This window comes from Talpa occidentalis, unplaced genomic scaffold (assembly GCF_014898055.3).
Source record: "Talpa occidentalis isolate TD23 unplaced genomic scaffold, MPIMG_talOcc4v2.1 talOcc4.4, whole genome shotgun sequence".
Taxonomy (NCBI): Eukaryota; Metazoa; Chordata; class Mammalia; order Eulipotyphla; family Talpidae; genus Talpa; species Talpa occidentalis.
In genome coordinates, this window is record NW_023604295.1 from 35691277 (window position 1) to 35714408 (window position 23132).

The 23132-nt window shown below is 40.0% G+C and overlaps 1 protein-coding gene across 1 annotated transcript in view; it reads left to right on the plus strand.

Annotated features, from left to right (window-relative positions):
- The first annotated feature begins 10641 nt into the window (after positions 1–10641).
- The window catches only part of TP63 (tumor protein p63), a 276044-nt gene continuing 263553 nt past the window's right edge, over positions 10642–23132 (plus strand). Inside the window, exon 1 of the mRNA XM_054700436.1 lies at positions 10642–10781. The gene's annotated coding sequence lies outside the window, so the exon portion shown is untranslated. The remainder of the gene's footprint in view (positions 10782–23132) is intronic.

Here is a 23132-nt window from a genome sequence, read left to right on the forward strand (position 1 = left end):
CTTATGAATTCTATATATAAGATATAGGGTATTTTTTATATTATACCCTGTACCTTTCTGTGCACTTGAAATATTTATCAATGTTTTTCAATTTTAAAAAGTTGTCTTTTTTCAAAATCATAAAGTTTTAATAATCTAACCATTATGAAAGTTTAAAAAATTATAGTACTTGGTATGATGAAATACTGTTTTAAGATTCATTTATTTATTTATGCATACAAGAGCTGGGGTACAGGCCAGAGATGTGGGGAGGGGGGGGCGGTGAGAGGATTCACCAGAGACAGAGTGGGGAACAAAACAGACAGACTGACTGAAATACACTGCTGAGGGGAGCAGCGGGCTAGAAAAGACAGGAGAGGTCTGCCTCGCCATGTGGGTTGCTTCCTGGCCGTCTGGGATTTGATCGAACTCATGCTGCAGAGGCTGCAGATTGCTTCATAGTGCGGTGCTTAACCCTTTGCACCACCAGGGAGGCCCTATTATTTAAACTCTTAAGGAAGATTTCTCACAGTTTCATTGTTTAAAGCCTCCATAGTCATAGACAAGTGCACTTTTTCTCTTAAAATATTGCTAATTTCTTCGAGGTCATACTTTAATATGCCTTCTCATCATTTCAGGGATTTGTCCCTCTTAATGTCTGCACCTGAATAACCACCCATTATCAGCTAATTCCAGCTCATACAAGCTTATTCATAATAGCTTCTGTCTTCTGCTGATGGCAACAGAGTATAGGTTCTCTTTTTAAGATGTCATCTTAAACTTCTTGGTATTCCAGGGAAAATTAGTAAGTGCCAGAGCCATAACCACTACGAAGGGTCATCATTTTCAGAAGTGCCTCCAATAGTAGTGAGTGAACCTAAACCAACATTTTTGACTTCGTTCTCATGTTGGGTTCATGTGTCTCATGAGTCCTTCTGAGGCTACAAATTGAATCTATTTCATCAATAAATGTGGTGGCTGATTAATAAATTCAAGCCATTTCAAACAGAAGACAAACAAACTTCTCAGGCTCCCTCTGTAATTTGGAGGTTAGAGTTGATGAAAAAAAAAAATTGTCTTGCATTTTGTGGCTACTTTTTTAGTCAGGAAAAGTCTTTCCCATACCAGGGGGTCAATCACCAACACTCCTTTTGCTCACTGCTTTTAAAGAATTCTGACTTCCAGGGCCTCCCTGGTGGTGCAGCGGTTGAGAGCTGGGTTGCGAAGCTGCCCGCAGCCTCTGCAGTGCTGGTTCGATTCCCCGCCGCTGGGCGAGGGTCCCACATGGTGCCAGACCTCTCCTGCCGCCTGCCTGTTTTGCTCTCCGCTCTGGCTCTGGTGAATTCTCTCACCCTCCCATGCGTCTGACTGTACCCAGTGCTTGTATAAATAAATAAATAAATCTTAAAAAAAAAAAAAAAATTCTGACATCCACATTGATAACACTGTGAGTACCTTAAGCAACATTTTAACTCTACTTAATCAGTAATCTGATTTCATCAAATGTTGGGATTCTAAGGAAGTATATCTCTATAAACCAACTGCATTATTCCATTGGAAAAATAAGAGAGGAAATAAAATTATGGCAGAAGATTAGAGTAGCAATATGGAGTTGATAAGATCAATAACTCTAGCATTTGGAGACATATGGAAGGAGTTGGTAATTGAGGAGTATGCTGAGCCGCTTGGACTTTATTGGGAGTAATTATAATATAATGTGACTGTAAAAGTTGGAGAAATTTAATTAAAGAAGACATCGATAGATTCTCTCTCTCTTAAGGAGGTAAAATAAGCTCGAAACTTTCAGAAACACATTTGCTATGAGGATGACTGTAAGAAAATATGGTGTAAATATTTAAGATAACTAATTTTAATATATTTAAGAATTTTTTTTTTTTTTAAGATTCATTCATTTATCTATACAAGCACTGGGTACAGTCAGAAGTGTGGGAGGGTGAGAGAATTCACCAGAGCCGGAGCAGGAAGCAGAGCAGGCAGAAGGACAGAAGTACACTGCTGAGGGGAGCAGCGGGTGGCAGGAGAGGTCTGTGCGCCATGCGGGACCCTCCTCCAGTGGCCAGGGAGCAGGGGAGAAGCCAGGGATCGAACCGGCGCTGCAGAGGCTGCGAACAGCTTCGCAACCCAGCGCTCAAGCACTCCGCCACCGGGGAGGCCCGCTATTTAAGAATTATGTTTAATCCATCTTGAGTTAATTTTTGTGCTTGGTATGAGTGATCTAGTTTCATTGTTTTACATCAGGATGTCCAGATTACCCAACACCATTTATCAAAGAGCCTTTCTTTTCTTCATTTCATATTACTGGCTCCTTAAATTGTCCTATAATTGTGAGCTTGATAAAAAACTTAGATATTAATGGTAGCACTTTCAAGCTTGTAAGAATATTGATGTTGATATATTATGTAAGCCAAAAGTATAAACTATAAAGAATATTGTTATATTTTATGATATTAAAATTAATATATCTATGCTTTTGCCCTTAGTCTAAACAGAGTAACAGAGTTTGGATTTCCCATTTAATCTGAAACAACAAACAATGGAATTCAAGACATGAATCAGGAAATTAAGGACAGTGATCCCTGAAAGAAAGTCTGTATTCAGAGTTTCCAGTCTGGTACCAGAATTCTGAATTCTGCAGATGGAGCTGATAATATTAAGAAGTCAAGGAAGCTAAAGCTCATAGGGAAGGATGCCTGGGAAAAGAGGACTGCATGAGAAGAGATTCTGGAAATTGAAGATGTTCCCCTCAAACATCTATCACAACACTCGTCAGCATGTGCATGTGAGGAAAGTACTTGAAGACTGGGGGAACATATCAAAGTGTTACAGGGAAAAGTAACTAGAGCTTGTTCAAAGGGAGAGTGTCTGTTTCCAGTGGCCTGAATGTAAATCCTCATAATTCAGAGGGATATAACTACTAAAAAAATTCTTACCTCAGCAGTGGGAAAATGTGGCTCTAGAATAAAGACTGTGTTTATATCACTAAGCAAAGTTTACTGATAAGACCCAAGAAGAAGAAATTGCTTCCCAGTAACTTACCTGCGTACCAGAACAAAGCTAAAACATTTTTGTTTAGAATACAAAGCTATTTGATACCCAACAATGTAAAATTTAAAATAAAAAAACTTACCAGGAAAAGCAAGAAGAAAAAAAATTCAACATGTCAAAGGAAAAAGTAGAAACAATCAATATAAAATAAGAAATGGCACAGATAATCAAATTACCATGGAAAAGGTTTTGAAATAGCTTTTACCACCTTATTTCTTATGTTCTAGATTCTTGAGAAAATATAGAACATGTTAAGTAGGAACATGTATGATATAAAAGTGATGCAAACTGAACTTCTAAGATAGATAACACAATATCTGAAATAAAAACTACACAGGTTGTGATTAAAAGATGATTAGAGGGCCTCCCTGGTGGTGCAGCGGTTGAGAGCTGGGTTGCGAAGCTGCCCGCGGCCTCTGCAGCGCCGGTTCGATCCCCGGCTGTTCCCCGGCCACCAGAGGAGGGTCCCACATGGCGCGCAGACCTCTCCTGCCGCCCGTTGCTCCCCTCAGCAGTGACCTTCGGTCCTTCTGCCTGCTCTGCTCCCCGCTCTGGCTCTGGTGAATTCTCTCACCCTCCCATGCTTCTGACTGTACCCAGTGCATGTATAAACAAAAACAAACAAACAAACAAATAAATAAATAAATAAATAAAACATGCCTCTATAAAAAAAAACAAACAAAAAATTAAAAAAAAAAAGATGATTAGACATTTCAGAAAAAAAAACAGTGAGCCAAAAATATGACAATACAAAAACATACAAAATGAAACACAGAGGGCCTCCCTGGTGGCGCAGCGGTTGAGCGCGGGGTTACCAAGCTGCCCGCAGCCTTGCAGCGCCGGTTCGATCCCCGGCTGCTCCCCGGCCACCGGAGGAGGGTCCCACATGGCGCGCAGACCTCTCCTGCCGCCCGCTGCTCCCCTCAGCAGTGTCCTTCGGTCCTTCTGCCTGCTCTGCTCCCCGCTCTGGCTCTGGTGTATTCTCTCACCCTCCCGCGCTTCTGACTGTACCCAGTGCTTGTATAAATAAATAAATAAATCTTTAAAAAAAAAAAAAAATGAAACACAGAGCCAAAAAAAGACTGAAAAAAAATTTCCACCATGCATTAAACCCAAAGAACTATTAGGTATAAACTTCAGGGATGATAGAAAAATCAAAACTGCTCTCAGTAATTGAGAGCATAAGTAGTTAGTAAATAAAGATATAGAATAATTGAATAACACAACATGTCAATTTGACCTAAGTGATATTTCTAGAACACTTCAGAAAACAACAGAAAACATTATTTTCATGTGTGAATGCAGCATTTGTCAAGATATTTGTACAGACACACACCTTCATATTTCCTAATATGATATATACCATATTGTCCATGGTCCATATTCTGAGCCATAAAACAAAGATTTGTAAATTTTAAAAGAATTCAAGTAATGTAAAATATGCTCTCTGACTACAGGGAATTAAATTATAAGTCAATAACAGAAGAACTCTAGAAATTGGCAAAATATTTGGAAACTAAGTAATACAGTTCTAAATAACCCACGTGTCAAAGAAATCAAAAGGACAATTAGAAAGTACTTTGAACTAAATAAAATGAAATCACAAGATATCAAAATTTGTGGGATGCCAATAAATTGTGCTTGGTGGTTTTGATAGTAGGTTTATGACACAAGTGCCTATATAATGAGAAAAAAAGGCAAATATTAAATAAATAACTCACCCATGAAGATATACAAATGGCAAATAAAGAAAATAAGCACATGCAACCTCATTAGACTTAAGAGAATCGCAAACTGAAATGAAATTGCAGCACTGCTATGCACCTATGAGAAAGGCTAACATTGGGATCCACCATTCTATGTGTTCACAAGGATATGGAAAAACTGGGACACTTATATAGACTGCTGTCAGGGAAGTAAAATGCTACAGCCTCTTTGGAAAATAGTTGAGTACTTTCTTAGACATGAAATGATTTAAGTATACATCTATAATTTAATCCATCCATCCCACTACTAGGTGATTATTCACCCAGGAGACATGTAGATACATGTGCATAAAAATACTTGTCACAAAATTCATGTCAGCCTCATTTGTAATGTCCATCACTGGAAACAACCTTAATGTTCATCACTAGGTCAATAGAGAAAAGATAGATTGCAATATATCTATAGAATGGAATACTATTCTTGAATAAAAACATTATTGATAATTTCATGTAACAGCCTGGGTAAATTTCAAAATATTATAATTATAATAAGTGAAAGAAACTATTACAGGGCAAACCCTGGTCCTGCATAGTTTTAAAAACTGAATCAAAAGCAGTACAATTCTCATCCCTCACACTCTCAATAGCTAAATTAAGAGCCTGAATAATAGCTAAATTAAGAGCTTGCTGCCCAGTTTCAGTAGGTTAAACAGAACGTTCATCTCTTATAGAATTAAGAGTGTAGCAAATGACACTTAAACACATTACCAAAAAGACACCCAGAAGCACAGATTGTAAGGTAGGGATGGCTTGTAAGCCACCCATGCATGTACAGAAGCAAAATCATTTGCCATATACCAGGTTTTACCAAAGTAATTATGTTTATAAAACTGGTGTTAATATTTAAAGGGAAAAGGGTATTTAAACATAATGCTGGAAGAAAACCGGAAAAACTCAAGCTAGAGATAAAACTTCTTAACCTCATGGTTGAGGCCATATTTGGGTCAAAACACACCCACAAGAGAGAACTGAAAGCAAGGAAAAAGCAAGCTTCTCATGACTTGAGACAGAAAGATTGTGCCACATGTCCTGCAGACCTAATGTGCTTATGGTGAACAAAGCAAAGAAAGTTACTACATGTATCGTAATCAACCACGTTGGATGCCAAACTGTTAGAGGGCAACCCCGATATGAAACGGATTGCCTGACTGTTGGTCCTCAAGAGCACTTAAAAGGGACTTATAATAATACTCAACTGCAGGCACACACAAAATGGTTAATAAAGGGCTTGTTTACAAAAGAATGGGAGAGCCTCCCTGGTGGCACAGCTGTTGAGCGCTGGGCTACAAAGCTGCCCATGGCCTCTGCAGCACCTGTTTGATCCCTGGCCCTGGCTAGGGTCCCACATGGTGCAACAGATCTCTCCTGCCGCGCCCACTGCTCCCCTCAGCAGTGTATTTCGTCAGTCTGCCTGTTCTGTTTCTCGCTCTGGCTCTGGTGAATTCTCTCACCCTCCCACATTTCTGACTATACCCCAGTGCTTATATAAATAAATAAATAAATCTTTAAAAAAAAAAAAAAAAGAAGGGGAAATGAAGAAATGAGTAACTCAGGGAGAAAGAGAGAGATAAATTTGTGACTGAGTCCTACCAGTTCCGCTGAGCTGGAATCCCCAATAGTACCCTGAGAGCTGGTGAAAAATCAAGAAACCCCAAAGGCTCTTAACTCCACCCTCAGGTCCCAGTAACCTTCCCTTCAGTGATGACACTGTGGGATTTGTAGTTCTTTGCATCTTGGTTATCTTTGGTCTGGAGTGGGGGTGGGGTCCATAAAACCTAATTCTGAATTTTGTTCAGGTGATCCTTTCTCCCTAACAATTCAGACACAAATATAGCAAATATTATATGATTCATTTTATTAAAAAGTCTAGAAAATGCAAGATAATATACAACATCAAAGAGCAGATTAGTTGTTACCTAGGGATGGGGGCTGTGGGAGCTGGGCATAAGAGAGAGATTGCAAAGGAGCATGAAGATTTTAGGGTTGATAGACATGTGGAAAGTGATAGCTAAGAGAATATCTATCATGACTTTACTTACAATAATGAGGTGTGTGTCTGCACACACATTATATATCCATACATATATTAAATAATTAAATATAAACTTTGTTTATAACATTCTAAATAATTTACATGTCTATAAGAATGGATTGATTAAACTATTGCATACATTCTGAATGCTAAGCAATTATATAAGTAAAATTTATATAATGAAATAGTAATAACTGGCAGGGAATGGCTAATGATACATAATTTTGGTGTTAAAAACAGCATATTTTAAAACCATATACATGATTATCTCACTTTTACAAAATACACATATGCATATATATTGATACACATACAATAAGAGCTTGATTCAGGTGGTTTTATTTTCTATTTTTTTGTTTATTTGTTCTTAATTGCCCTGCAGTGAGCATGCACTGCTTGTATAATAGAATTTTAAAACCCATATCTACACTATTTCAGCATTTTATGAGTTTCATAACCAGGTAATTCAAGGACCTGTTAGTGCTCAGAGTCTTTAGAATTGCAGCTGTTTTGCTTAGAAATTGCATTTGGAAGCAGCTCAGTAGAGTAAGTACGACCTAAGAGGACACTCCTGGAAGGAAGAGAATTCCTGTGTTTGCACTTTTTCTGGCTCTGCAAATGCTGTGCTGACATGAGCAACCCACAGGTGGCTGCTGTCTTGGTGTGGAAAGGTGAAGGAAGTGAGACTGACTCATTTTACTGAATCATTTTACTGGTGGTGTGACTCTGGGTTTGGTTACCCACAGGCATTTCTGCTCAACTGGTACCCTGGGGGAGGCTTTATTTTAACATGTTAACCGAAGATTTTCCAGCCCAAGTGAAATGTTGTGAATGACAGTGAAGAAGACCACACCCTTTCATTTATATCCATTCCCAAGGATTGGGGCAGTCTGACCTCCTGGGTCTGTGCCCTTCTTTGCTGTCTCTGGGCAAAATGCCTCAGGCTTCTAACTTCAAAGTTGGAATTTTTACTGCAGGATAACATCTCACTTTTAAGCTATCTCTATATTTCTACCCTTTAAATTTATCTTAGAGGGTTCTAGGAGTCTACCATGAGGACACAAAACAAGGTTGCTTTTTGAAATAAGAGACTGTAGAGTTTCTTGCCTAAGTTTCCAGCCTTTTCTGAATCTAATTATGAAGTCCACTTGGTAGGATCTGTATTATACACTGAAGATTCTCCACATCGTTTCTTCAGGTGAATTCATAGATAAAGATGTCCTTAAGAGCCATTAACTTACATTTCACCTTGAAAACCTAAAATGAACTTCAAAAACAGAACTGAAGGTTTGTAGTAGATGCTGAGAATAGAAAATAGATTAGACAAAGTCTAGAAGGTTAATTCTGGCAACAAAGAGTCCACAATGGATTTTGTACCATCAGACTTTATGAATAGGTAGTATCCATAAAATCTGAAAATATAAATATATGTAAAATAATATATGCGTGATGTTGTTACAGGGCAGGGAGGGGGCAGCCCAAACCCTGCAAACCTGCCTTCTCTAAATGGGTTCTGCCATCCGCTGCATAAGCACAAAACATATGAGACTTTAACGGGAAGGAACTTTAATACAATTAGGAAACAATACACGAAAGGCAAAGAATCTAGTTTCTAAATCAAGCACCCAAAGTTACCCATCCCTTCGTGGGTAAAAGTCCATCCAAATGGGATTGGCCCAGAGCAAGGCCCCAAAGCCTGTTACAAGTCGAAAGCATCTTCCAGTGGGGACCCACAGAAAAGGGTCAGAAACAACCAGACAAGCCCAGAAGGAAAGGAGCAAAATCAAAATCAAGATAGAAGCTGCCATTGTCACCTCCCCCCGGGTCTCACCCACATCTGTGACACCCCGTCCACGACCAAAAGACAAGTGCAGTTTCTTCACATGTCTCTCGGCTCCATGTGCCTCCTCCAGGTCTCCTTCTGGCTCCATCCTGCTTCCTTCCTTCCTCAGTCTCCTCTGCAGCTTCTCCTCTCCCTGCTCAGCTATACCCTCCATTTGGGTGGGGCAGGGAACCTGGAACCTCCCTCTTTCCTGGGGACCACCCTGTTAACAATGTCAAGAAATTCTCCAATATATAACACTATAATGCAATACATTCCTGTCTCCAGACTTTTTTTTTTTTCATTTTTTTTAAAGATTTATTTATTCATTTACACAAGAACCAGGGCACAGGCCTCATGTGTGGGAGGGTGAGAGGACTCACCAGAGACAGAGCAGGGAACAGAACAGGAAGACTGAGGAAACACACTGATGAGGGGAGCAGCAGGCGAGATAGGAGAGGTCTGTCGCGCCATGTGGGACGCTCGCCAGTTGGCCTGGATCGAACCAGCGCTGCAGAGGCTGCAAACAGCTTCACAGCGTGGCACTCAACCGCCTGCGCCACCAGGGGAGGCCCCATTTCTCCAGACTTTAAAACCACCGTGTTGAATGTAAGTATTATGGTGACCACATAGAATAAGGCAATGAGATGGGGTATTCCATGTGAAAGAGGAACAGACCCTGGTTCAATTTGATAGAATTTAAAAGGACTTTCCATGAAGTGGAGATGCAGAGTATTGTTTATTGTGTTTCGGAGGCTCTGGAGAAGTAACTCCAGAGTTCATGGCATCAGTTTCCTTTCATTCATAACCCTTCCATTGGAAAGACATGCTTGATAACCATCAGAATCATACTAGTAGGAAAAATAAAGAGCAAATGTTTAGGAATTGAAGTCATCAGTTAAAGGGGCAGCGGGTTATATTTACACAACATTAAGAGCACATAAGAAATATTCCTCTTTGAAATGAGGTACAACACAGATTGGTGGAGGGTGAGTGGAGCATGTGCACATATGGAAGAGCACACATGTAACCCCCAAAATTAAAATAAAAACTGAAAAAAAGAAATGTGTCTCCTTAATAATCTTCAGTGGCTCCAATGTTACCAAATTAATTATAAATCTCTCTGCCTACAGAGTCACACAAAGTGCCTGGAAGAGTCCTCTGAAGGAGAGGGCTTAGATGGGTGGATTTGTGTAGTCAACCACCTTAAGACCTGTAAGGCTTAATCTAGTCAAAGTACTTAAGGAACATTAAGGTTGAATAGGATCAAAGTCCAAGTGAAGAGGCCAGAGGCAGAAACTGAAGGAGAACTCATCACTAGGACATTTATTTGAAATGCAAACTCTTTGCCCCACCAATCCTAATGAAGCTACATCTGCATTTTAACAAGATCCTCCCTTGATTTATATACTACTTATCTTCAGACTACATTTTGAATTGCAAGGATCTAAACTGCTGATTCTCTAAACTGTATGTGAGTTGGACTTAGCTAGGGATTTTTAAGAAATACTGATCTGTGAGACTTTTCCACAGATATTCTGATGTAATTGTTGGTGTCAGAATGTTCAAAGACAGAAGATAGAAGTTATAATCATGAAGAAATATTAGCAAGAAACAGATTTTCACTGTCAGAACTAAGAAGAAATATGGATTGGATGGATGGATAAATGGTTGAACAGAAGGATGGATGGATGCATGGATGCATGGATAAGAAGAGATTAGAGGACATTAAGAAACAATTTTACAATTTTGGTCAGAACCTTTAGGGTGTGCTTCCTTTTGTAAGATTTGGTCAGCTGTTCACATAACATTATCTGCATTAACACCAAGGTGTTAGGGGGAAATGATGTCCTGAGTTAATCCCATACAGGCTTTGTGGACCCCACCCCCACTCCAGACTAAAGCCATCAAGACATTGGGAAAGACAAATTCCATCACCACCAAGGGAGGGTGGCTGGGACCTGAAGGTGGAGTTGGGCAGCCAGGTTGGATATAAAAACCAAACACGTGGGCCTTGGGGTCTCTGGCTCGCGATCACTCGCCTCCTGGCTTCACCGCTCCTGGCTGGCGGCCAACTCTGAGAGCGCCATTTTGGGATTCCAGATCGGCGGATCGGGTAGGACTCATTTAAAACTTTGTCTCCCACTTTTCTCCCAGAGCTGTACATTTCCTCATTTCCCCTTCCATTGTAAATAAACCTTTTATTAACCTTTCGCGTGTGCCTGCAGTAGAGCATTGATAAGTCCTTTTAAGCGTGCGGGTGAGGACCCACAGTCAGGCACCCCGTTTTGTATCAGGGTTGCTCTACAACAAAGGGACTACACTAATTAAAACATAAATTATGGTCGTATGCATATAATGAATCAGCATTTTCAGAGGTGAAACCAAGTAATCTGCATTTTCTCTATATGCTTCAGAAGAACTTTATATTTGTTAAAATTTCATAAATCCTTATTTAAATAGAGTCCTGACTAACTGTACAAGTACAATCTACATTAATTTTTTTTTTTTTTGATTGAGAGGGCTTTCGGTATTAGACAGGATAAGCCTACATTGTACAATATTGACCCAGTCATTAAAAGATATTTGGAATCCTTTATATATGTATAAAGGTTTGGGTCTCCCGGGTGGCGCAGTGGTTGAACTCTGCGCTGCAAAGCTGCCCGCAGCCTCTGTGTTATAGGACAGGGAGAGGGGCAGCCCAAACCCCGCAAACCTGCCTATTCTAAATGGGTTCTGCCATCCGCCGCATCAACACAAAACATAGGAGACTTTAATGGGAAGGAACTTTAATAAAACTAGGAAACAATACAGGTAAGGCCAAGAGTCTAGTTTCTAAATGAAGCACCCAAAGTTACCCGTCCCCTCGTGGGTAAAAGTCCATCCATATGGGATTGGCCCAGAGCAAAGCCCCAAAGCCTACCACAAGTCTAAAGCATCTTCCAGTGGGGACCCACAGCAAAGGGTCAGAAATAACCAGACAAGCCCGGAAGGAAAAGAGCAAAATTAACATCAAGATAAAAACTGCCATGGTCACCTCCCCACGGGTCTCACCCACATCTGTGTCACCCAGTCCACGACCAAAAGACAAGCGCAGTTTCTTTACGTGTCTCTAGGCTCCACGCGCCTCCTCCAGGTCTCCTTCTGGCTCCATCCTGCTTCCTTCCTTCCTCAGTCTCTTCTGTAGCTTCTTCTCTCCCTGCTCAGCTCCACCCTCCCTTGGGTGGGGCAGGGAACCTCCCCCTTTCCTGGGGATCACCCTGTTACATCTGCAGCACTGGTTTGATGATCCCCGGTGTTCGGCAAGGGTCCCACATGGCGTGCAGACCTCCCCTGCTGGCCCACTGCTCTCCTCAGCAGTGTCCTCCATCTGTCTGCCTGTTCTGCTCCCCATTCTGGCTCTGGTGAATTTCGCACCCTCCCACACTTCTGACTGTACCCAGTGCTTGTATAAATAAATAAATAAATCTTTTTTTTTAAAAAAAAGAGTAGGTTTATTAGGGAAAGAAAAAAGGGACAGGTTTTGATAATAGAGGCCTGCATGGTTGCAGGCAGGTGGCCTTGACAGGTCACGGGCAGGCAGGAAGCTGCTTTCCTGCAGAGGAAGAGAGTTGGTGAAAAGAGGCACGGGCATAGTCACAGGTGGGCAGTGGGAGTGCTACCGATATTTGGAATCCTTAGAGTTGATTACTAAATGCTAGTGACATGCTCAGGTCATTGTGACATCCAAAATACCTACTTTAGCATTTCCAAATAGTGCCACCAACTAGCAAATTGTTAGTTCACACACTCAAGTTCCTTCTTAAGATAAAATGAGAGATTAATAAAATACACAGAGCGTTGGGCCTCCCTGGTGGTGCAGACAGTTGAGCGCAGCACTGTGAAGCTGTCTGCAGACTCTGCAGTGCCGGTTTGATTCCTGCTGGCCTTGGAGCAACCCACATGGCCAGCAGACCTCTCCTGTCTCACCTGCTGCTCCCCTCAGCAGTGGATTTCGTCAGTCTGCCTGTTCTGTTTCCCACGCTATCTCTGGTGAATCCTCGCACCCTCCCGCGCATCTGGCCTGTACCCTGGCTCTTGTATAAAAAAAAAAAATAAATAAATAAATCTTTAAAAAAAAATACACAGAGTGTTGTGTAGGTTTAAAACTTGACCGTGTCCAATTCAGAGACTGAGTTTGGGCAAGTTATATCATACTTTCTGAAGTTGTGAATATGAGCAAATTAGTGGAGCATAGTGTGCAAAAACAATGAACATGTAATCAGAATACCTGAGCCAGAGGCCATACCCTGGCTGTGCTAAACCAGGTTGGAACAAGTTTAGCTTGGGATTTCCCACTCTGTAAAAAAACAAAAACAAAAACAAACATGGTTCAATTGTCTCACAGAACTGCTGGGAGTGAGTGAATACTTTAACTCTCATAAATACACTTCAAATATTGTAAAAATTCATTTAAATGAAGTGGTATTATTCTAAATAATTTCCTTTCTTTCAATGATATGGGAAGCCTATAAGGTAGGTGTCACCTTAACACCTGACACTACCACAATATTGTGTGTTTTAGGAATTCTTTTGAAGCTCCGTCTGTGCCAGCCAGCAAGTGCTCCCTTGGGTTGAAATATGTGTATCAAGTTTCTCAAATAAAAATAAACTGCAGCTGCAAATTTAAAGTTTTTTTTTTTTTTTTTTTTTTTTTTTTTTTTTACTGCAGCCCTTGCATCCAAAGCCTCTTAAAATTTTCCCCATACACACTCAAGAGCAGGTGATCAATGGGAAATTCCCACAGGTCCTCTGAACAACATTGTTTTTTTTTTTTTTTAGTCTACTTTCAATAATTATGTTTTACTTTTACAATTTCTTCTTTGCTTTCTCTTCCTGTGTCTTTTTCTTGTTTTCCTGTAGACTGTGAGATGGAACTATGCGCCTTTGTGACAAATCATTCATTTTTCCTTCCATATCTGCTCTCCACTTGCTCTTTGTCCTAGGAGTCTGACTCCATTGGCATGCTTTCTGCCTTCCATTTGGGTTTAACCAGCATGTAGCCCCACTAGAAAATCAGATGTTCGCAAGAGAGTGAAGTGGGGCACTTTATTTCTCTCATCCTCATCTCCTGGGAATTCCCTAAGATTGACTGTGTCCCTTCACAGAAGGTCACCAGATTTTTTCAAGGCAGTTTCTCTGTAAGTCTTTCTTTTCCCAGGTTTATTCCTGCCACCCCTTGACCTCTTGGGTCTTAGGATAGGATGCTGGCATTGCTGCTACTCTCAGTGTAACCACTCTCTCATGTTCCCCTTAAACTATACCTACACCTCATATCATATTTACTCTATTTGCAGATAAACCCACATTGAATTAACCTATTATAATGGGACATCTTTGTATAGTTGGAATCTTTACTGATGCACTGGCTTAACAAAAAAGAACACTGGATATTGAGAACTAGGACCACAATTAGCAGTATTCTTTTCTTATCCTTATCCTAGTTTACTAAAATGTCACAGGGGGCTGAAGCCAAAGACTGTTACAGTTGGTGACTCCTGGAGGGGCATCCTTGTGAGTATGGATAAGCCCCAGGCAAAATACAAACAATGTATTCGGTGGGGCTGGAGACGGAAGCATCTCCTGGCTTCAGCATTTGGGATTTCAGCATTTTCAGTTTTCAGATCTTCAGCAATTCCCCCGTCAGGGATTTCTGCACCCACCATTCCAATCTTCCAGAAGGCTGTTGCAGGATTCTGAAGGATATGGAGAGTCTTCCAGCAGCCAACCTCAGAGAAGAAAAGTTCAAGAAGATTTGCAGGTAGCCAAGCAACTGAAACTGTTTCCACCTTTTCTGTTGTTACAGCCTGGAAGGGAAGGTGACCTGGAGCCAGGTTCTGAGCTGCATGAGTGTGGCCATTTGTTGGGTTGTTCAGTTGCTGCAGCTGCTCTATTAGTGTTGATTGTCTGGTGCTGTGCTGGCACATCTTGGCAGCTCTGGTGAGCATCTCCTGTTGTGTGTTCTGCTATCTTTGTGAGTTGGATCCCGGCCTATAGTCTAGCTGGCGCATGCTCCAGGCCCTCAGTGGAGGGAAGGTGCCATTTTGGGGAGAGTTTGTGTTTCGGACTTTGTATTACTGGACACTGCTTCTGGTGAAGTAAATGGCCATTTTTGGCCTCAATAACTCCTTATTTTCCTTGGTTTATTAAATAAATCCATTATTGTTCTCTGAACCTCAGTAGTCTTGAAGTTGTGCGCGTGGGTTTAGAACTCAGAGAGTGACTAGTAAACTATTTGGGCAGTGCCCTTGGCCAGTTTTAGTGGCCCTTGGTGTCCTGTATCAAAAAGACATTTCAGTTAAGGTTTTGGTCTTTTTCACATATGATAAGATGTGATAGGATGAAAATTTTGTAACTACACATATGATAAGATGAAAATTTTGAACTGTGTGATGGAAAGGTATACTCCTCAGTCACCAATTGTAGCATTTATAGTGGGATAAAGTAAGAGAAATTACTGTTTAGGTGTGAAATTTTTGCATGATTATCATTAAGTTAGAATTAGCATTCTTGTAGACTCTTTAGTGTCATTTCATCAACTGTGAGGTGTGACATCTGTGCAGGTGGAAATGGAGCTTTCTGATGTTTGAATTACTTTGACACTTATTAACGTATGTGATTCCTAGTGGGCGGTGGTTTTGATCAGGGTTTGCATATTTGGAAATGGTATGCAATTAAATTTAGAAATGTCTGATTGTTGGCCTATGTTGTCCAAATTTGAATAGTTTCAAAAAAGAAACACAGCTTTCTGTTCTTTTAAACAACATTCATCATCGTCCATCAATCAATCAACTAGCTGTCTTGGAACACTTACTGTCACTCATGTTGATGCCAGCTTCTCAGTTACCATTGTTTTGACTCTTAGGAGGCAAAGAAAAGCGCCCTGAGAAAAGGAAATGACAAGGAGTGGTTGGCCATGGCAGCCTTTCATTTGGAGCCAGCAGCGACACTGTCGGCTTCTTTCAAAGCAGGGCTGCTATTTTGTCATGTTGCAATTCTTAGTAAACCTCCCTTGAAGGAAGCTAAATCAGAAAACTTGTAGTTCACTGTTGTTGGTTGCAAAGGGTCTATTGAGCTGATAGGATAGCTTGTCAAGACTCATTCAAGAGTAAAATCTCACTTTCATTTCAATCATTCATAGCAAATCCAAACCTAGAGTTATGTTATTCATTTTCTTATTCTAGCCAAGCATTTATTTTGTTTAAAAAACAAATAAAACAAAAGGGTTCTAAATACTAATAATACCTATACAGTATATGACACCTTGCAATTTTTATTATACTTTATCTTATTTCACATTATCTTGTAAACTTTGACAATGCTGATATCTGGTAAACAGTGGCATCAAGAGCCAAAACAAGTTTTCTGTTATAAGACCTTGCATTACGCTTTGATGCAGATGTGTTCTATTCTCTGAGGACTCTTACAGGCTGATATCTCTTCTCAAAAAACACTAATGTCATAATATCTGATCTATGCACATTAGGCAGCAAGCCATTTACTGGGTAGTAATAGCAGATGCTTACCAAAGCTTTCTTTGAAGGAGAAGTTGATTTGTTTGTTTGGAGAAGCTGATTACAGAACATTAGACCAGCAGCAAAGAAATATTACAAGTAGTACCAATAATAAATATTTCTGGATAATACATAAGGAAGCACTTCAATTTTTTTCATATAATAATTATGTTAACACAAAGCTCTCACTCTACCCTCAAAATTTAAGTTAAGTGGCTGTCTTTATTTATTTATTTATTTATTTATTTATAGAAGAACTGGGGTACAGACCAGATGTGTGGGAGAGTGAGAGGATTCACCAGAGACAGAGCAGGCAACAGAACAGGCAGGCTGACTGAAATACACTGCTGAGGGGAACAGCGGGTGAGACAGCAGAGGACTGCCGTGCCCTGTGGGACCCTCCCCAACTGATCGGGATCGAACTGCCGCTGCAGAGGATGTGGACAGCTTCACAGCGCTGTGCTCTACCACCTGCGCCACCAGGGAAGGCCAAGTTAAGTGGCTGTCTTAATCTGTGAGGACTGCCATAACAACTTACCATAGATGAGGCTGTTTAAACAACAGAAATTTATTTTAAAGAAGCACTTCAAAATTTTTATTTTCATATAATAATTGTGTTAACACAATGCTCTCACTCTACCCTCAAAATTTAAGTTAAGTGGCTGTCTTAATCTGCTAGGACTGCCATAACGACTTACTGTAGAATAGGTAGTTTAAACAACAAAAATTTATTTCCTTACAACCCCGAAGGCTGAAAGTCTGAGATGAGGTTGCCAGCATGGTTGGGTTCTGGTGAGAGATCTCTTCCCTGGTTTCCAGATGGCTGCCTAGTCATGAAATGTCCTTGGTGCCATGTGGGGAGAAAGAAAGATGGAATTCTTTGGTGTATTTTCTTATACAGGCACTAACCCCCTCAAGATGTTCTAGCCCCATGATCTCTTTTAACTCTAAACACTTTCTAATGGATCCACCTTCAAGTCTATCACATTGGGAATTAGGGCTTCAGTATATGATTTTGGGGAGGAAAGGACACACTCAATCCATAGAGATGCTTTGTTTTGGGTGAAAGGCATATTAATTTAAATGTTTACAGTGTCAAAATCTAAGTGCTGGTGTGACAGTTTTGCCATCAATACTTCTGGATTGGACCCCATGTGCCACTCATCCTTCTATATACTACTTTCAGGGTGGAGGGGGTAGGGATGCTTAAAAGGTAAAACTTTCAAGGTTGTTAGCAAAGAATTTGGTGGCAAGCTCTTCCCCAAGGATGATGGGGATAGCATGGTTATAATTCTGCTCTCTTTCTGGTAAGTATTCTCCAGTTCTGTTTGCTTTGCCAGTGCTTTCCCAGGTTTAGCTCTTCTTGTTTAAGTAAATAAATAAAATATCTTGGCCCGTAGAAGTTAAGCAGTCTTTGTCATTGCTCCAGAACTAGCACAAAGGGCCATGTTATCAGAAATGAAGTCTACACATAGACTTCTCTTACAAAGGCTGACCTAGCTAATGCTGCCTCTGAATAGCCAGTGCATCAGCAAGACTGAGTAATACTGACCCCTTTCTATTTCCCTATTCCTTTAGAAAATCAACAGGCTACTGGTGGAAAGCTGGCTACATCTAGACCCTCTCATACTAGAAGGCACAGCAGTATGTCTTACAGGAAAGATACCAGGCATGGATTTAATTTATCTTTGTGCCAAATATCAGCTGGCTCCATGCCCCTGACCCTTGTGTAGTCACAGCCTCAGTGCGGTGGTCCTTTCTTGATGTTTCCACTTCTTGTTTGTGTACTCCAAAACCATACACAGTGTTTTGAAATGATTTACTTGAATAATCATTTAAAGTTGTTATGTAACTTTTCCTCATTTTTATCCTCAAAATTAATCTCTAAGACAGTTTGTGATAGCATCCCTATTTCAGAACTGAGGAAAATGAAGTTGTAAGAGACTAAAGTTTTGTACATGATCATTAGCTGGGAAATGTTAAAGCAAAAATTTCAATTCCGGCAACCTGACTCCAGACTACTATGACAATTATCTCCTTTGTAATTATTAATTTATGCATTTTGTTACTATGAGACTTTACTATATGAGACTTTATGCTCATGGTCAACAGCTTGTACAGTGTCTGCCATATGGTAAGCCAAGCATGTTAATTGGATTTACAAAACAGAAAGGGGGAAAAGTACTGGGTTTGGGTAGTAACAGTTGACTTTTGGACTTTTGGGGGAAGAGGAATAGGTAACATGCTGAAACTTGCAAATTTTAGTTTATATTTTACTGAAGAAATAAATGACATATTATGTATTATTATGGTTACCCCCTACCCTATTTCTTTATAATTTGCTGTTACAATTCTCCCTTGCTGACAAACAAATTACCCCATATGACTTAAAGTAGTAACATTTTATTATATCTTATGATTTTGTGGGTCGGGAATTCTGTAACAGACTCAGTGAAACAATATTTCTGCTCCACATTCAAAATTATTTAACAGGTGTCTGACCAACATCCCTTAGCCTCATTCACATGTTTTATGTCTTGGCAGCATTAGGATGAGTTTGGAAGGTTAGGATAAGTTTCGGAATGTTGATAAGCACACCTCACATGGACTTACCAGCATGGTGTTCGGAGTAGTCAATCTTCTTCTTAGCAACTCAAGGTTCTAGAGAAATGTTCCAGGAGGCCCAGTTACAAGACTTATTAAGGCCAAACTTTGGAAGTCCAAGAATGTCACTTCTGCTTCATTCTGTTGGCAAGAAAAGTTACTAAGTCTATTCCCATTTTAAGGGGAGAGGAATTAGTCTCCAACTTTCAGAAGGAGAAGTGGTCAAAGCCAACTTTAATCGACCACACTGTTTTGTATCTGGAAAAAGCTTTGTTTGACTCCTTTTTTTCAGGTCTAATCATCAGACCATTGTTGACCGCTTACATAGATAACAAAGGAGATTTTTATTATAAATCCCAAAAATTCTATGTTCCCTGGGGTACTTCCTTAGGAAGAAGAAGACACTTTTCCATCCTTACATTTTGGCATATATTGAATTCCTACTATGTGCAGAATAGTGTGTAGAGGCAGTTAGGCACAGGGGTGGGCAAATCACTTGAAGTTGGGCAAATCACTTAAATTCCTTGAGTTTCAATCTTTTTTTTAAAGATTTATTTATTTATTTTATTATTTATTTTATATAGGAACCAGGGTATAGGCCAGGTGCATGGGAGTGTGAGAGGATTCACCAGAGACAGAGCAGGGAACAGAACAGGCAGACTGATGAAATACACTGCTGAGGGGAGCAGCAGGCATGACAAGAGAGATCGGCTATGCCATGTGGGACCCTCGCTGGCTGGCCAGGATTGAACCGGTGCTGCAGAGCCTGCGGACAGCTTCATGGCACTGCGCTCAACTACCTGTGCCACCAAGGGAGGCCCAAGTTTCAATCTTATATTTAAAAAAGCAATAATATCTGCCCAAATTTCAAAGTAGTATTAATGCATGGGGAAGTAGTATATATATTATAAACTATTTTTCAAAATGTAACCATTCTTAATATATATGTTATATAGAGAAAATAAGGCACAATTAAAGTGGTGTACAACAAAATTATGCAAAAATATCTAATATAGAATACAGTGGCTGATTTAAAATAGCATAAACCAAAGTGATATTGCTTCAAAGGGGAAAGAAAGATTGCATTTAGTTGCAATCTTAGCTGGGAAAACTTTATTATTATTATTATTATTATTATTATTATTATTCAATGATACTATTATCTCAACCAGTAGGAAATTAATGGGTGTTATCACACTAAAGTTCAGAGAAGTTAAAAAGTCTCTTTTGCCCAAACATCACGGGAATTTTCTGAAATGATGTACTGATTTGGCTTCTGAAAATTCATCTGGATGATTCAGGTTCAACACTGTTGTTAAATTTTCTCTGTGTCTTTAATACTAATAATAGGACCTGCAAAATAATCTGATGAAAAAAGCTCAGGTATGCAAGATTTCATCAGAGCGGGCTGCACCCATGGCCTCTGGGAATCTTTGCCCTGTGGTTCTGAGTCCTGGGTGCCTATCTGGAAATCAAGAGCCCCAGTACCTCATTCATCAACCCAGCTCTAAATAGCGAAGGGGCATGTTTCCTGCATTAAATGCACCTTGCTACAGTGAATTGACTCAGATGTGGTATTTTAATTGGCATTAAACAGAATTATTATTTAATTAAAGCAGAGGCCAATTAATTTTCTGAGTCATTGTTTGTGCAAAAGATGCTATATTCCAGTCAAAACCAATTTAATTGAATAACATCAAATACTCAATTTGGTGCCTTCAGGAGGTCTATTTTGTTTCTTTTATTTTCTTATCCAAATTGATACATTTATTAAGACTAATGGAACATAGGATATTTTGATTTATTAAGAGTCATATTATAGAAAGGGCCTACACAAAACTCTTTTAACTTGAACATTTTATGGGTGGAAAGCTGACACCTAGAGAGTAAAAAGCAGTCACCCACGATCACACACTTAGTTAGGGTGGGCCAGTCTTGGGACCAGTAACTCCTCAGTTTAATTCCTGTGCCCATTCCACTAAAAAAATACACATTTTCTAAGGGGAGCCCTATGGCATACAGACACTGAAGGGAACTTCACAGACGATTTTCTATTACTGTGGGCTAGTATTGGGCAATCTGAGGGCAGTAGAAGAAAATACTTATCAAAGTCATGCAGTTGAGCCAGAAGGAGAACACTGATTTACACTCTAGAAAGTTGTTTGTCACAGAATGGTCTCTAGAGTAAGACCTTCAGAGCAGATGTGCCTGTTGTGTTGAAGAGTGTGGATGAACCCTGTAGAACTATTTCAGTGATTTATGAATGTTCTAGAATAAAGGGTCTGGAGAGATACTTCTCTATTCAATGAGGTAGAGGAGGAGTCAAGTGATGATTGAGACTGGCCCTGAATTTCTCTTTGGCCTAATGTTCTGCTTAAGAGAAGACTTGCCTCCTTCAAATACCAGTTCTTTTAAGAAGAACTCCTAGGGCCTGAAGTCATCCTTCCGTCACTGACTGTCTCCTTGGTCCATCCTATATCTCACCACACAATTCTGAATCTACTGGTAAGTTTCTTGTACGTAATCCAGCATTTAGTTTTTAAGCCTCTCCAGGAAACCACCTCAGCGCTCTTTCACTATTATTATATCTTCTCAAGTACTGGATATGTGGTGGCAGGTTACTGAGCTCAATTGATTGTTCAGTAAAAGCTCACTACAAAGACTTCTGAAAAACTTCAAATGTAATATGTTAGCCAGAACTAGAGGTCTAGAACATAATGGTGGCTTATTCAGCATTGAATAGTCAAAAAAACATTTGTAGTCAGAGGGAGAACATTTTGAAGATAAATTCTCATACATATTTTTGGGTATAATGAGCCTCAATTTTCTCATCTGAAAAAATGGTCATCATAATACTTGTTTCACCTTTTATAAGGATAAATTGAAACTAATATATAAACTTCTTGCATAATGCTTAGCAAGTAGTAAGTACCCAAGAAAAAGAAACTAATTTTCATATGGCCTCAGGTAAAACTGTTCCACAGTCCTCTTGAGGTTGGATGCTAAGACACCCCCCACATTCTTTGTGAACTTTCCATTCCTTTCAACTTTGCAGAGAATGTTGAACACTCACACTGTCTGAAATTTCCTCAACATACAGTTCTCTGAATTTCGTAGGAGGGAATAGCTCCTGGAAAACCTAGGCATTTTTTCTAATTTCCTATAGATTTTTTTTGACTAAATTAAAACAAGAAAGAAGCTAAGGGTGACCTGCTGTGAAGGTTTCTAGGCATATTTCCATCTTTTACCAGTGGAAGTGAAGTCAGTGTGTTCCTGTAAAGGTCAGGGTGAAGCCAACAGTCTGTTCTTATACCATGAATTCAGCTCCAGGGTAAAAAACCCCTCCTGATTTGAATTGTCACCTTCCTTGTAGTGCACTCTTTGTGGTGAGTTACTGGTTATGCATAATCCCCAGTCATGCCCAGGGGAATGAAGGGCTGTTGCCAAGTTCTCCCTTAGGAGCACGTGCTAACTCTTCTGGACTTCATATCATGGGAGATGTGGGCGGCTGGGTGTGTGTTGAAGGAAGGTAGGTGAAATCTGTCAGCAACTGTTACATCAAGAATTTTATGGGTTTTCCTATAGCCAGACCTCCCAAATTTGGGGTTGCTGAATTGTCTGGGCTCATTGCAATGATCAGCCTAGATCTGTAGGTCTCAGCCAAAGGTTTAGGGGACATTACAACTGCTGTGTTGGGAAAACAGATCTTAATGAACTTCAAGGACAATTCCATAAGGAAACATGACTCTTCCTCAAAAGGCCTAAGGGTGATTGCAAAATTCAGGGTATTGGGGGGTAGAGAGTGAGCTGTGGTGTGGGTGGATTGAGCGATAAGCAAGGGCAAGGTTGGAACAAATAAAGTACACCTCCAGAGAAGGGTTTAGCTATTCAGACATAGGTTTGAAGAGTGAGGGAGGAACATGGTTATTCCCACAGGATAAGACTAATAATCTTGATGTCCCAGGGCGTCTCTACCAGGAAAGATTCCCACAGATGAGGCAAGGTTAGGTCAGACTGTTTCCTGTAAGGGTGAGGTAGTCTCCTGCTCTTTGCCCTCTGTGATCTACAGTGAGAGCTCACCTCCTCTTCTCCAGTCCCCGCACACACACATGCAAAGGAAGCACTAAGACTTTCCCTATGGGGGATCAATGAATAAATATATTATCAAAATATTTTAAATGTGGAATTGTATATTAACACCACTTTTAGTAAAAAACACTAATAAATTATTATTACATATTGGTAAGCAGAAAAAAAAAGAACTAGGAGAAAATGTGAATTTGTGGCATGCAATAATATATACACAGGAA